The sequence below is a fragment of the Salvelinus sp. IW2-2015 genome, linkage group LG25 (genome assembly GCF_002910315.2).
Source record: "Salvelinus sp. IW2-2015 linkage group LG25, ASM291031v2, whole genome shotgun sequence".
Taxonomy (NCBI): domain Eukaryota; kingdom Metazoa; phylum Chordata; class Actinopteri; order Salmoniformes; family Salmonidae; genus Salvelinus; species Salvelinus sp. IW2-2015.
In genome coordinates, this window is record NC_036865.1 from 5524929 (window position 1) to 5541413 (window position 16485).

Sequence of the window (16485 nt, forward strand, 5' to 3'; positions counted from 1 at the left end):
GTTAACTGATTAACTCTTACAGGGCTAATATTTACATGTTAAAGAAAGTGTGTTTATCAATTTACCTGAGTTCGCGTAACCATTAATATTCTTAAATTACAGCTCCATTTGAGCAAAATGTGTTTGACAGCCCTAGTTGACCTTAAAATGTGAAAATGCACATATGACAGTGTAGTGGACATGACTCGGTGATGAAGTAGCCCCGCCTGCTACTTAAAAAGTAATATTGGCACTCTTGGTCAAATTGTCAAGATMTTGGCTTCTCCCATGGGAGACCTGGGTTCGAATCCCAGCAGTTCCAAAAGCACATGAGAAATGTCTAATTTTGGGAAACTACTATGTGTCTGAGTCATTTGAAAAATCCATGTGAGACTTCGTGACATTTGTTCACATGTGAAAAAATGGATGTGAAACGTCACATGTATCCGAAAACCACGTGTCTGACCTGGGATTTTTTATATATTTTTTTTTTTACATGTGATTTGTTCACATGCGTGTCTTTTCACATGTGTTCTTTTCACATGTGAGTAACACAGGTCCATGTAGAATTAACAACCCTTTACATAATACCATAGAAACAGTGTTCTGCTAATATTAACAATATGCACCTTTCACATTTCATTGTCATTCCCAGCCGATACAGATACTGTGCCTATCGACATTTTGTCTGGTAGTCAACCTTTTCAAACATGTCAGAGTGGTCATACCTTCCTGTGTGGTGTCCCGTATACAACAGGAGTTCCCTGATCCTGGTGCAGAATACACAGGGTTTCTCCCTCCCCATATTGACTGATACCATTCAATTTAATAATTTAAAAAATGTTATGCCGAGTACCAGGTCTCTCCATTTAGAGACATCAGTATCAAGCCCATCTGTTAGTCTGGACTTCATCACATCCAGTGGAGATTTTACCATGTAAATCTTGGTGGTGCACACTCCCCTCAAAAAATATTGATGCATGCCAGCAAAGCCACTACACAACACTAAACAATACATGATTTGCACTATAACAGTGACAAACGGTGCCCACAAACTGTTAGGGCCTACATAAAGCTGTCCCAACAGCAGTCTCAACACCTTACCACCGCTACACCTGGCTATCAACAGAGCCTTGTCTGGCAGCGAAACAATTCATTCAGCCTCTTTTACTGCCTTTTAAAAAAAACAGTTGATATGACTGACTTGCTTAAACAAATGTGGTTTCTACTGACAACCGAGATGTACAAACTATGGCATAAGATAACGATGAGGGGATAAGAGGCAATCTGTAATTTCGATTAATACATTGAGCGAGCTAAGAGACGTAGTCAATATAACTATTTGTTCAGTGAAAATTACTGTGTCAGAATTCAGAACATGGGCCATTCTTACAGTATTCTCCCTGTACACCAAGTCAGAACCGTAGGATAAATAAAGGGAACATATAAGCAGACAATGAAAGCTCTTACAATATTCGATGATGACATTTCTCTAAAACAGGCTATAGGCTACATGTGCACCAAGTCAGAACGGTAGGCAAGTTATGAGGAGGAAAGGGACTAAATTATTAGGGTGAGGGTCATTGGCTACTAACAGCTTACTACACAACATACACTTAGCATTATGTTCTTAGCTACAGTATACATATCTCCCTGGCATATTACATAATTTATGCAGCAGAAAACATTTTTTTTTTAGACTCACCTTGTGCTGTTCTCACTTGAACAGGAAGGTGGGAGTGGCTGTCTTTCTTGTGGAGTTCCTAGTTGTCTTGAACTCACTGAAGTCTGAGATTTCCCAGTACCGAGTTTTTTTAGTTGTTTTGAATGAGGCATAAGTCATGCTGGATTGACAGCATGGCCAATGCATTCAACCTTTTATGGCCCATTGTGTTGCATGTGAGTGTTTATCCGTTTAAGCTTGGAAAGAGTCTTAAACCCAGACTTGGACCAAACACCCTCTCAACTGAATAGCAMGCTAGTGATTGCTTTGCAACAGTTGCATTGTTGAAATTGCGATTTCCAACTTAGGCTCTGTATTTTCCGCTGGCTGCCCCACCACCACAGAAAGCACTGAATTAGGCTGAAACACCTGCATTTTGGATCTGCCTTACTCAAAAAAAGCAAAAAAGACATACGGCTTTATTGACTCAATGATTTTTATTTTACATTGTTTGCAAACTGACATGTGACACGTATTAATGCCAAAATAACATGCAAAAGAGCAACACTTTTTTCTATACTGTATTTTTTTTTTAAATCCACGAACAGGTGGGGCTCTGCCCTTGAATTACAGGTCGCCACTGATCACATTATCTTGCAAGTCTCCAAGTGCTGACTCCATAGATGCGTCTGTGAACACATACACAGGTATTGTTCTATTACCAATGGCAGTGTGTTTGATATTTTACAAACAAATACATACTATGTGGAAGTTAACAGGTCAGACCTAACGTACCAAATTCTGGTCTCCCCATCGATGAGCAGGCAAGAGGTGAGGCTAGAGGTAAAGGTTTTGCCAGCGCCCCAAAGATGGGCATGGCAGCGTAGATCAGCTTCTGGCCCCTCAAAGATACTAGTTGGTCACACACAAACACACAGAGCACTGATTACATTATCAATGGTGGTTATGATTAACATGMTGGAACCAACCTGATCACTGCATTCACCTTTCTATCTCACTTCAGATATGTGAACTGAAATAAAATGGTAAATGCAGCGATCAGGCCGGTTCCACCAGTCTAGATTATGAATTGGGACAAAACTCAAAACTTTTGACCTTCGATTCAAGTGTCCTCCCTGTTCCATTTATAGGAACTCTCACAGCGAGGGCATGTCTGCGTGATGCTGAGTGTCCCCTTGCTGGTTTTCTCTATGCTGCATGTTCGGATGTAAACTAGGCATCTCTCGAACAACTGCAGCAGGCAATCCTCATAAACCATATACGTCCTAATCTTATGAGGTGGTGTTGACTGTGACATGCTGATACAATAGACAGCCGTGTGGTAAATTGCATTTTGTAATAAAGTAAGGACAAAGTTTTTTGAAAATGCACTTCACAACCAAAAGGACTCTACTACTTCTATCTGCTTGGCTGGGTAATTAACCTACTAGTTTATCAAACCGGGTATTTTTCAATCCAGCTATTCACATAACACAAACACACATTACCTGTTACGGCTGATTTCCTCCTCTTCGTCTGAAGAGGAGGTGTAGMGATCGGACCAAGACGCAGAGTGGAAAGTGTCSATGTTTTATTATCAAATWAACTGAACACTACACGAAACAAAATAACAAAAGAGAATCTAACRGACAAACAGTCCCGTGTGGCACAACTACTGACACGAAAAACAAACACCCACAAAACACACGTGAAACCCAGYCTGCCTAAGTATGATTCTCAATCAGGGACAACGATTGACAGCTGCCTCTGATTGAGAATCATACCAGGCCGAACACAAAATKCCAACATAGAAAWTCACACATAGACAACCCACCCAACTCACGCCCTGACCATASTAAATAAATACAAAACAAGGGAAAACAGGTCAGGAACGTGACATTACCGTTGTCGGGTCAAGCTATTTGTAAATCGTCACTAGTTACTACAGCCACAAAGTCATAAAGGCTGTCTATTTCTACAGTTTCACTTTTTWAAATTTGATTTTAAACCTAACCTTAACCACACTATTTAACCTTATGCCTAACTCTAATCTTAAATTAAGACCAAAAAGCTCATTTTATTTTCATTCATTTTTACGCTATAGCTAATTGACACATGGCTGTGGTAACCCTTACAGATGTGGACTGACTGTAGCTCCAGACTTGATTAGGTTCAGGCCAGTGACGCCGTTACAGTTTGTTGCTCCTCGTTCACTGTATTACTCAGACATGAGATAGCTGCATCCATTATTTCGTTTTGCCATAGACAATACAAAATAATCTTGTATGAGCTACGACCTAACTTAGTTGTAATGAGGTAGCTAGCTTGCTATGCTACTGTTAGCTAAAACTTTAGCTAGCCTGCCTTGCTAGCTAACATTAGCTAGCCAGCCTCGCTTTATCAAAATATGGCGATCTAAGTTACACCAGAAAGGTCCTTATATTGCCAGCAGCTTACCACCCTGCATACTGCTTCTGAAGCTAAGCAGGGTTGGTCCTGGTCAGTCCCTGGATGGGAGACCAYATSCTGCTGGAAGTGSTGTTGGAGGGCCAGTAGGAGACACTCTTTCCTCTGGTCAAAAAAWATATATAAGGGCCCTGTGTAGGGTGCTGTCTTTCGGTTGGGATGTTAAACAGGTGTCCTGACTCTKTGAGGTCATTAAAGATCCCATGGCACTTATTGTAAGAGTAGGGGTGTTAACCCTGGTGTCCTGGCTAAATTCCCAATCTGTCCCTCAAACCATCACCTAATAATRCTCAGTTTACGATTGGCTCATTCATCCCCKTCCTCTCCCCTGTAACTATTCCCCAGGTTGTTGCTGTAAATGAGAATGTGTTCTCAGTCAACTTACCTGGTAAAATAATGGATAAATATTCCAGTATCTCTGGTTATACTCACCACCACCGGTTGTTGCACAAAAGCTAGTGTTACTGGTGCAGACTTGTGGACTGATGAACTCAAAGCACTTATTTCAACAGCATACTAGGGTCATTCGGCAGGGRATGCAAACCGTAGAACGTTGGCTGTGGCGGCACGGTCAATCTGTATAGTGCCCGTGATCATTTGAACGCGTTGGGGGCGATAAAACAAAAGAGCCCCATTTAAGCGAAGTGGGTGGTGGGGCGATTTGCAAGAGGAGCTTGGACATTAGTGTCCAATTCCAAACTTAACTTGGCTAGTTCACTGATGTTCCAAACTCCGTTTTAGACTAGACTGACTTTACGACCAAAATTATCCTACTTACACTTTGTAGTCAATAAATGTTTCTGACTCATATCAATGCCACATAGGCCAATTTCAAAGGAATTAGTTGCTTTTTAGGGGCAGTCGACCCTTTAAGTTTCAAAAGCTGGTAATTCCACTTTGTTCAGTGGGAATGAAAACAGCTTGGCTATGCAATAGTGGTGGTTTAATAATGGAAACAGAGGACTCTGGAGACAAGCCTGTTTCTCTGAGCAACAGAGAAAGTCCATTACCCTCAGTTCAAACTCTTACTCGCTTAATTCAAAATCAGAGCTGTATTATTGCACACAGACGGAGAGCATAGCCACACCCAGAGTTGTTTCTTTCAGCTGCCTCACCTCTGGAAAAGACTACTCTGAAAATAATATACCAGGAAATCGGATCTGAAATTCCTTTGGGTAGTGTGTCTCCTATTCCTTTGGGTAGATTGTTTCATATTGTGTCCTATTGCTTCCTATGAGAAACCAACTGAATGCAGTTTGTTTCCGAGGAATAATTTCTGCATAATATGTTCTGAAGCCTTGTAGTGCTGGTTCATGGTCTACATATTAAAAACGAATTTTATTTAAGTTCAAATGGGTGTAAATATCAGGCGCTTGCCAAAAATGTAATTACATTTTTCAGTCATAGACCATTGACCTACACAGTTATACATATGCAGTCATTGCTGTTCTATTACTTAAACAGTGCATCAACATCAACCAATATGTTGGATTTTCTGCTGATGAATTTGAACAGTGCTTATGTACAGTATATGTGCATTATTCTTAGGAGCAACATGCTTCAGTGGCATGATCCTGGTTATATTGGACACCCACAACAAGCTTTAATTAGCAGTGTGTTTAGTGAAGACTGAATTAGTGATGAGAATGAACCGGAGAAACTTCATGKGGTTACTCATCAATTTTCTCCAGCAAGGTTCACCTATGTTTGGGTAGGTAGGTTACTGACTTTTCTAGCTGTGTTTGAAAAGGGGGCTATCATGACTTCTAACTACTCATGAATTCCTCATCTGTATGTGCTGTATGTTTTCTAGTCAATGACAGCTTCACCGAGTGTGACATTGCTATATGATGATTTTCAATCATATTCAGCCTTGGGGAATGTGAACATTAACCATCATGCTCATGCAGCGTCATCATAGCGCCTTAGAGGGTGGTTTCGGGGAAAGAGTGTGTGTGAAAAGTTCCGAATTTAAATCATTATAATTTGGAGATTTTTCATCCCCCCCACCTCCTACATTACATTTTTTTTCATGTAGGAGGTGGGGGGGTGAAAAATCTCCAAATGATAATGTACAGAGGCATATTCATGACTTCATTGAACTAACTAAGTGTGACAAGTATAGAGCAGGAAAACGCCCTTGGCCACTCTCAGAGGACATGACTGCCCCTGGTGCTCATGGGAGTTTTCATCTCAGCATTCTGTTAGGATTTTTCCAAACGGTTAGAGGTACTGTACACAGCATGAGACATAAATCTGCTACATCCACGTTAGCCTGAGTCAACGCTAATACACTACCGYTCCAATCTTTTAGAACARCTACTCATTGAAGGGTTTTTCTTTATTTTTACTATTTTCTACATTGTAGAAWAYTAGTGAAAACTTCAAAACTAGGAAATAACACATATGGAATCATGAAGTAACCAAKAAAGTGTGAAACAAATCAAAATATATTTAATATTTGTGARTCTTCAAAGTAGCCACCTTTTGCCTTGATGACAGCTTTGCACACTCTTGGCATCCTCTCAACCAGCTTCACCTGGAATGCTTTTCCAAAAGTCTTGAAGGAGTTCCCACAGGCCAAGTTCCCACGCATGTCTATTTTAAAGCATGGAGGAGGCGTTATGGTGTGGGGGTGCTTTTCTGGTGACACTGTCTGTGATTTATTTAGAATTCAAGGCACACTTAACCAGCATGACTACCACATTATTCTGCAGTGATACGCCATCCCATCTGGTTTGGGCTTAGTGGGATTATCATTTGTTTTCAACAGGACAGTGACCCAACACACCTCCAGGCTGTGTAAGGTCTATTTTACCAAGAAGGAGAGTGATGGAGTGCTTCATCAGATGACCTGGCCTCCACAATCCCCTGACCTCAACCAAATTGAGATGGTTTGGGATGAGTTGGACCGCAGAGTGAAGGAAAAGAAGCCAAGTGCTCAGCATATATGGGAACTCTTTCAAGGCTGTTGGAAAAMCATTCCAGGTGAAGCTGGTTGAGAGAATGCCAAGAGTGTGCAAAGATGTAATCAAGGAAGATTGTAGCTATTTGAAGAATCTCAAATATTTGTTTAACACTTTTTTGGTTACTACATGATTCCATATGTGTTATTTCATCGTTTTGATGTCTTCATTATTATTCTACAATGTAGAAAATAGTAAAATAAAGAAAAACCCTTGAATGAGTAGSTGTTCTAAAACTTTTGACCGGTAGTGTACATGGCCTCTTCACAGTATGATGGATACAGCCCAAGAGCTATGACCTACACCACAAGCCTATAAATATATGGCCTGTCTCTTATACACATCTAGATGTGTATAAGAGACAGGTGTGTGTGTGTGTGTGTGTGTGTGTGTGTGTGTGTGTGTGCGCGTGCGCGTGCGCGTGCGCGCACGTGTGCGCACACACAACACGTTTATAGCTTCACGGTAGTTTGTTTAGGTTATGTATAGTGTTCGTTTCATGTTTTCTCTCTTCTGAATAAAAGAAGATGTTCTTTTCACGCACTGCGCCTTGGTCCTCACTCTCTTCAGTAGACGATCGTGACAAAGTCTCTTTAGTTCTAGCCTAAATGATGGTGCATGTACCTCATGCATAAGAATAAACTATCTTAAGATAAGGACCGCTATATAGTAGATTCAATTTCTCCTTCAGGCCATCAGGAGACCCAAGATCTTCTTCTGGAATTAACTTTTCCTCCACTATTTCCTTTTTTCCTTTTGGTTATCAGCTTTTTAAAATGATCTGGCTAAGTTACCCCTATGTACACTATGTACATGATCAAGAGTATGTGGACACCTGRTCGTCGAACATCTCCAAGGTCCCCCCTTTGCTGCTATAACAGCCTTCACTCTTCTGGGAAGAATTTCCACTAGATGTTGGAACATTGCTGCGGGGACTTGCTTCCATTCAGCCACAAGAGCATTAGTGAGGTCGGGCACTGATTTGGTTGATTAGGCCCGCAGTCGTTCCAATTAATCCCATAGGTGTTCGATGSGGTTGTGGTCAGGGCTCTGTGCAGACCAGGCAAGTTCTTCCAAACTGATCTCGACAAATAATTTCTGTATGGACCTTGCTTTGTGCACGGGGGAATTGTCATGCTGAAACAGGAAAGGGCCATCCCCAAACTGTTGCCACACAGATGGAAGCACAGAATTGCCTAGAATGTTATTGTATGTTGTAGCGTTAAGATTTCCCTTCACTGGAACTAAGGGGCCTAGCCCGAACCATGAAAAACAGCCGCAGAACATTGTTCCTCCTCCACCAAACTTTACAGTTGGCACGATGCATTGGGGCAGGTAGCCTTCTCCTGGCTTCCAACAAACCCAAATTCGTCTGTCGGACTGCCAGATGGTGAAGCGTGATTCATCAATCCAGAGAACGCATTTCTAGTACTCCAAAGTCCAATGGCAGCGAGTTTTACACCACTCCAGCTGATGCTTGGCCTTGGAAAACCATTTCATGAAGCTCCTGACGAACAGTTCTTGTGCTGARGTTGCTTCCAGAGGCAGTATGGAACTCGGTATTGAGTGTTTCAACCAAGGACAGACTCGGGCGGTTGCGTTGTGTGAGGTTGTGTAGCCTACCACTTCGCAGCTGAGCTGTTGTTGCTATTAGACGTTTCCACTTCACAATAATGGCACTTACCATTGACCGGGGCAGCTTTAGCAGGGTAGAAATTTTACGAACTGACTTGTTGGTAAGATGGCATCCTATGACGGTGCCACGTTGAAAGTCACTGAGCTTGGGCCTCCTGAGTGGTGCAGCGTTTAAGGCCTGCATCTCAGTGTTGTGACGTCACTACAGCCTGGAGTTCGATCCCAGTGTCACAACCGGCCATGACTAGGAGTCCACCCAAGTATCTGTCTCTCTTTCTCCCCTCAAGATTGCCTGATCTGTAGATGTCATTCTGTGTCAACTTCAGTCTTCAGSCAGTTGTCTGCTTGCTTAAAATAATCCCTGCCCAGGAGGAGAATCAACCCCACACACATTGCCTATGACAAAAACCCTGAAATCATGACTTTGTTTTAATGACCCTCTGCATCATAACATCTCCAAATTCCAAAGCTGTATTTCCTTCCAGATGAATGCAGCCTGTTCAGAATAGTCAATGCGGCGCGGTAGTGTTAGGCCCGGCGCCATGAGATAGATGTGAGATTTAAATAATTTGCGACACTGCAGAGGAGGAGAGAGAGAGGCAGACAAGCTGACTAATAACATAGGACTCTGTAACATGGACTGCTCCAAAGGAAACTATTTCTCACTCCAGAAATACCCATGTCCCTACCAAAAGGACTTTACTCCTGTGGCAGGGGGAGGGTTTCAATTCATTACTAGCTTTTTTTTGCTCCAAAACTGGAATAAAAAATATATTAAATTGAAATAAATGATGGAATAACATGTAAGAGAAATGTTGAATGTGAAGTTATAAATAGGCCTGTGGGTGGAATTAATTATTTGACCTCGGAAGGAATGGACATTGAACTTATCTTCGATATTATTCTATGCCAGGGCAAATATAATGTACATGGCCTTAAAGGGGCACTCTGCGATTCAAAAGACACCCCGCCGATATGATTAAACAGCTGAGGAATGGGACTGGAGAATTGTAATCACTCTCAAATTCGTAGACAGATCTATGAATGAAAGGACTGACCATCCATGATATTGTTTACAAACAATAGGAGTAAAACAAGCTTACATTGTGGGTTCTGATGGAGTACGACTGTTGAACTAAGTACATGAGGCACATGAGGCATTTCTAAGTTACATTGGGTTTATGTCATCATACCCATTATACCAACAACAAAAAAGAAATTCCTGAAATGTATGTAGCAATTCCAGATTTCCCTTTAAAGACATACTACTATGTATATCAACTTGGGAAATGGTTTTAGTATTATTAAGGTAGGCCTATTCAGTATTTTTTAAGTCACAAGTGTCATTTGAGACACTCTTGAGTGAACCACACTGTTAGAGACAGGCAGTGTCATTTTCACAGCACCGGTTATCAGAATAACTCTAATGAGGCTATTTTTGACACCCTTGAGTGAACCACACTGTTAGAGACAGGCAGTGTCATTTTCACAGCACCGGTTATCAGAATAACTCTAATGAGGCTATTTTTTTATCACAGCACTTTTAACATGTACTGCTCTTGGGGTGTTTACATTAGCTAAATCCAGCCTGAGTAAAAACCATCCATCATCACTATGACAGCCTAGATCACAATGAATTATCTCGCAACGTCAGAGCATAAATAGGCCTACATTTAGCCACAGTAAACAATAGTGATTGAGATGACCATATAATTTATAAGATACTATTTAATATGGAAGAGTTTCCATATATTTACACAAACATTTACATTTGAAATGGTATGTGACGTATCCGATGTATTTTTGCTCCACTGCACACAACATCACCTGATCAAGTCCTTCACAAATGAGCTGTCCTTGTGTATCCAACTGACATCATTTTCTTTCTTCAAATTAAAAGTCAGCTATTCCATATATAGTCTCTTGTGTCAGACTGTCAGCACTATCTTTGATTGAATATTCAACATGCAACAACTTCAACTTCAACTGTATTATATTATTGTCCCCATCCGTAGTTGTTTTGTCCAAGAAAAGGGCTTTGGTAGTATCACATGTCCACAAGTCCTAATTGTAGGCCTACATGTACTGTCAGGCTCCTGACTCCATCTAGTGATCATTTCTAAGTATTGCTGAACATAATGCACAAAGTCAAAGATAATTCAATAAGATGGCCCACTGTGCAGTGTGCAGACAAACTGATGTGATCACATTTAGTACAGGCCTTGTTTTGAACATGTTTTCTTATTTCGAATTTACTACAAATTACAGGGGAGGTCTTTTCTCCCAATTCCCCTTCCTTGGCATAGATACTTTTTGTTCAATGTCACACACCACTCGAACCAGCACTGAAGGCCAATACACTGTAGGCCTAAAAACCATACCTATAAATTCACTTGAAGTGTTTTATAGCTACACTATACACAATTTAAATAAATTGTATCTTATTATCATTATCTCTCTCTGATTAAATCAGGTAGCCTAGTGGTTAGAGAGTTGGGTCAGTTACCGAAAGGTTGCTGGATTGAACCCCAGAGCTGACAAGGTAAAAATATGTCGTTCTGCCCCTGAACAAGGCAGTTAACCCACCGTTTCCCAGTAGGCCGTCATTGTAAATAAGAATTTGTTCTTAACTGACTTGCCTAGTTAAATTAAGGTTAAATATTTTTTGTATTTTTTTAAATCCTTGACTTCATTAAATACTTGAAAGGCTGCTCATCCTTCCAAGTCAGTAATTTGACCCCAGGAACCAACAATACTAGTCTCCAGGAAACAAGAGATGCAGAAGAGTCATACCTGCCTTGACTTTGTCATAGTTAACCAACAAAGGCTCTGTGACTCAAGTCGAAAGTGGGACTAATGAATGTTTTCTGTAGGTTTGTCACTCGGTGTCTGACTTGAACGATGCCTGGAGTGTGTGTTCCATCTGCACCATCCTCTGCGGACTCGCACCAGATCAGACGTGTGCGATCAAATGTGAACTAAGCTGGTGCGAGATGGATGCACAGGCAAAGGAACTTGTCCCCGGTGGGACGAAATGACTTTAACAGCTTACTAGAAAAACCGGGCAGTACATTCCCGAAATTCAACCCACTGGCCCATCCACCTGCCGACAATGCTCTTTTGGCACCTTTACGCGATGAGGGCTTGCTGATTGATTCATGCGCTGGGCATCTAAGGCTGCGTTTACACAGGCAGCCCACCTCTGATCTTTTTTTCTCTCACAAATCTGACCAATCAGATCAGCTCTGAAAAAGATCTCATGTGAAAAGATCTGATGTGATTGCTGATCAAAAGAACAATTAGTGGAAAAAATTGGGCTGATGTGCACGGGGCTGAGGTGGATTTGGCAACTTAAGGAAGACATTGATTTATAGATATCCCTTATATTCCCGGGTCGCCCCCGGTTCCAGAGAAAGGCCCCAGACACCCCCAGTCAGGACATCATAGGGACATGCGACCTGTCAGAAAACAACACATGGAACTCAAGGAGAATGACAGACGAAGCTCTTCGGGCCAGTCTTGGACATAAAATTTGAATTTAAAGAAATTTAAGGCTGAATGTGAAGTACACTTATAAGGCTGGTAATTACCTACACATAAGCTTACCCATAGGATTTCTCTCATTTATTTATTTTTGTTATTAAGATTTTATTCTATATATATTCAACATTTTACTGTAGCTTATGCCAAATAGGCTTACAGTTCCCAACACTTTAATAGCCTATGATGTCGCTATGCAACCTGGTCTCAAAGCATTTCATTTTATTCTGAGACACTCCATTTAGTATGCAATAGCCCATCCGTGACAAGGGTTGACGAGTTGTGCATTCCGAGATGCCGTTTTGCACACCACTGTTGTACTACGCCGTTATTTGTCTGTTTGTGGCCTCCTGTTAGCTTGCACAATTCTTGCCATTCTCCTTAGACTTCTCTCATCAATCAACTGTTTTCGCCCACAGGACTGCCGCTCACTGGATGTTTTTTGTTTGTCAAACCATTCTCAGTAAACCTTAGACACTGTTGTGTGTGAAAAGCCCAGGAGGGCGGCCGTTTCTTTGATACTGGATCCGACGCGCATGACACCGACGCGCATGACACCGACGATCATACCACGCTCAAAGTTGTTTAGGTCTCTCATTTTCACATTCTAATGTTCAATCAAACAGTATCTGAATGCCTCGATGCCTGTCTGCCTGCTTTATGTAGCAAGCCACGGCTACGTCTGTAGGAGCGATCTATTTTCATGGAACGGTGTGGTGTACCTAATTAACTGTCTGGTGAGTGTAACTAGGAATAAAATGAAACTGCAACAGGATAGATAATAAACAGTAGCAGCAGCGTATGTGATATATAAAAAAATGTTAGTGCAAAAAGGGTCAGTGCAGATACTATTTAATGAAGCTGTCAGTTGAGGACTTGTGAGGCGTCTGTTTCTGAAACTAGACACTGTAATGTACTTGTCCTCTTGCTCAGTTGTGCACCGGGGCCTCCCACTCCTCTTTCTATTCTGGTTAGAGCCAGTTTGTCCTGTTCTGTGAAGGGAGTAGTACACAGCGCTGTACGAGATCTTCAGTTTCTTGGTAATTTCTTGCATGGAATAGCCTTCATTTCTCAGAACAAGAATAGACTGACGAGTTTCAGAAGAAAGTTCTTTGTTTCTGGCCATTTTGAGCCTGTAATCGAACCCACAAATGCTGACGCTCCAGATACTCAACTAGTCTAAAGAAGGCCAGTTTTATTGCTTCTTTAATCAGAACAACCATTTTCAGCTGTGCTAACATAATTGAAAAAGGGTTTTCTAATGATCAATTAGCCTTTTAAAATGATAAACTTGGATTAGTGTCACGTTCTGACCTTAGTTCCTTTTTTATGTCTTTATTTTAGTTTGGTCAGGGCGTGAGTTGGGGTGGGCATTCTATGTTTTGTAGTCTAGGTTTTGTATTTCTATGTTTGGCCTGGTATGGTTCTCAATCAGAGGCAGTGCTCCTATGCCTGCGCTCCGCCCGTGCGGGGGCATTGAGGGCATTGAGCCTAAGTGTGGGCATTGAGCCTAAGGAGAGGTACGAGTAGTATACACCAGATCTCCAGTGCTCACCCACAGCCCGGTTCAACCTGTGCCTGCACTCTGGAGGGTCTGGGCTAAAGTGGTCATCCAGCCTGGAGGAGTGGTGCAAGGCTGCGCACCAGAGCTCCAGTGCTCCCCACAGCCTGGTCAATCCGGTGCCTCCTCCACGCACCAGGCATCCTGTAGGTCTCCCAGCCTGGTGGGTCCTGTGGCAGCCCACGCACCAGGCTGTCCTCCGTCTCATCCGCGAGCTGCAGACGCCCGTCTGTCCGGAGCTGCCAGAGCCGCCCGTCTGTCCTGAGCTGCCAAGCCGGCCGTCTGTCCTGAGCTGCCAGAGCCGCCCGTCTGTCCTGAGCTGCCAGAGCCGCCCGTCTGTCCTGAGCTGCCAGAGCCGCCCGTCTGTCCTGAGCTGCCAGAGCCGCCCGTCTGTCCTGAGCTGCCAGAGCCGCCCGTCGGTCAGGAGCTGCCAGAGCCGCCCGTCGGTCAGGAGCTGCCAGAGTCGCCCGTCGGTAAGGAGCTGCCAGAGTCGCCCCGTCGGTCAGGAGCTGCCAGAGTCGCCTTTCGTTCAGGAGCTGCCAGAGTCGCCCTTCGTCAGGAGCTGCCAGAGTCGCCCTTCGGTCAGGAGCTGCCAGAGTCGCCCTTCGGTCAGGAGCTGCCAGAGTCGCCCTTCGGTCAGGAGCTGCCAGAGTCGCCCTTCGGTCAGGAGCTGCCAGAGTCGCCCTTCGGTCAGGAGCTGCCAGCGTGCCTTCGTCAGAAGCTGCCAGAGTCGCCCTTCCGGTCAGAGCTGCCAGAGTCGCCCTTCGCTCTGGAGCTGCCAGAGTCGCCCTTCGCTCGGCGCTGCCAGAGTCTCCCATCTATTCGGGGCCCGCTGCAAGGGTCCCCAGTCCGGGGTTGGTGGTAGGCTCGCCGCTCCAAAGGCGCCACCTAAGTGGGCCAAGACTATGGTGGAGTGGGGTCCACGTCCCGCTCCAGAGCCGCCACCAGCAGTGAAATGCCCACCCAGACCCTCCCCTATAGGTCCAGGTCTTGCGGCCGGTGTCCGCACTCTGGGGGGGGGGGGGGGGGGGGGGTTGGGGGGGTACTGTCACGTTCTGACCTTAGTTCCTTTTTTTACGTCTTTATTTTAGTTTGGTCAGGGCGTGAGTTGGGGTGGGCATTCTATGTTTTGTAGTCTAGGTTTTGTATTTCTGTGTTTGGCATGGTATGGTTCTCAATCAGAGGCAGCTGTCGATCGTTGTCTCTGATTGAGAATCATACTTAGGTAGCCTGTTTTCCCACTATGGGTTGTGGGTAGGTGTTTTCTTGTGTCTGTGTTTTTCCATACAGAACTGTTTCAGTCTCGTTCATTCTCTTTTTTTTTTTTTTTTTTCATTCAGTGTTCATTTTCAGTCGGATTTCATTAAAATGGACACTTACCACGCTGCACATTGGTCCGATCTTTCATACTCGTCATCAGACGAGGACGAGTACCGTTACAATTAGCTAACACAACGTGCCATTGGAACACAGGAGTGATGGTTGCTGATAATGGGCCTCTGTACGCCTATGTAGATATTCCATAAAAAATCTGCCGTTTCCAGCTACAATAGTCCTTTCCAACATTAACATTGTCTACACTGTATTTCTGATCAATTTGATGTTATTTTAACGGACAAAAAAAATTGCTTTTCTTTCAAAAACAAGGACATTTCTAAGTGACCCCAAAATGTTGAACGGTAGTGTATATAATTTTAAGTTTTTTTTTAGGTTCATGTGTAGGCTAAATCAGTGCGTCTATGGAATATAGAATGTGTCTCTTAGTGTGACTGGACTTGCTTTGGTGTGGGTCCTCTTTACTTCATTGCTGTGGTGAGACGGGCTCCAAGAACATGTACAGCATAGATAACACAGGACATGACTTCCCCTGGCTATGCACCAGACCTCCTAGCCCCCGTACACTCCCACAGCACAGCATCATGTATCTTCATGATGTACCTTCACTGATCATTATACACCACACTGCCAAATATTTTTTATTTCACCTTTATTCAACCAGGTAGGCTAGTTGAGAACAAGTTCTCATTTGCAACTGCGACCTGACCAAGATAAGGCAAAGCAGTTCGACACATACAACAACACAGAGTTACACATGGAATAAACAAACATACAATCAATAATACAGTAGAAAAATCTATATACAGCATGTGCAAATGAGGTAGGATAAGAGAGGTAAGGCAATAAATAGGCCATGGTGGCAAAGTAATTACAATATAGCAATTAAATACTGGAATGGTAGGATGTGCAGAAGATGAATGTGCAAGTTGAGATACTGGGGTGCAAAGGAGCAAGATAAATAAATAAATAAATAATGTATGGGGATGAGGCAGATTGGATGGGCTATTTACAGATGAGCTATGTACAGGTGCGTACACCTACATGCGATACATGAATAATGTGCAAATGTACAAAACTTGATTCTCTAACATTTCAGTCCCAGCCGCCCCACCATCCCTTGAGACAATTGAGACATGGATTGTGTATGTGCGCCATTCAGAGGGTGGATGGGCAAGACAAAAGATTGAAGTGCCTTTGACTGGGGTATGTTAGTAGGTACCAGGCGCACCGGTTTGTGTCAAGAACTGCAACATGGGTCAGCTTTCAACACCTTGTAGAGGAGAGTGCAACTCAGTATTAGGAAAGTGTTTCTAATGTTTGGTATAATCAGTGTATGT

The 16485-nt window shown here is 43.0% G+C and overlaps 1 long non-coding RNA gene across 1 annotated transcript; it reads right to left on the bottom strand.

Moving 5' to 3' along the window:
- Nucleotides 1-2157: 2157 nt before the first annotated feature.
- LOC111951752 (uncharacterized) lies at nucleotides 2158-3325 on the bottom strand. Its single transcript, XR_002875641.3, has 3 exons — nucleotides 3151-3325; nucleotides 2438-2554; nucleotides 2158-2331 (listed from the first exon to the last, which is right to left on the bottom strand). It is a non-coding gene; the product is annotated as an uncharacterized lncRNA (long non-coding RNA).
- Nucleotides 3326-16485: the final 13160 nt, after the last annotated feature.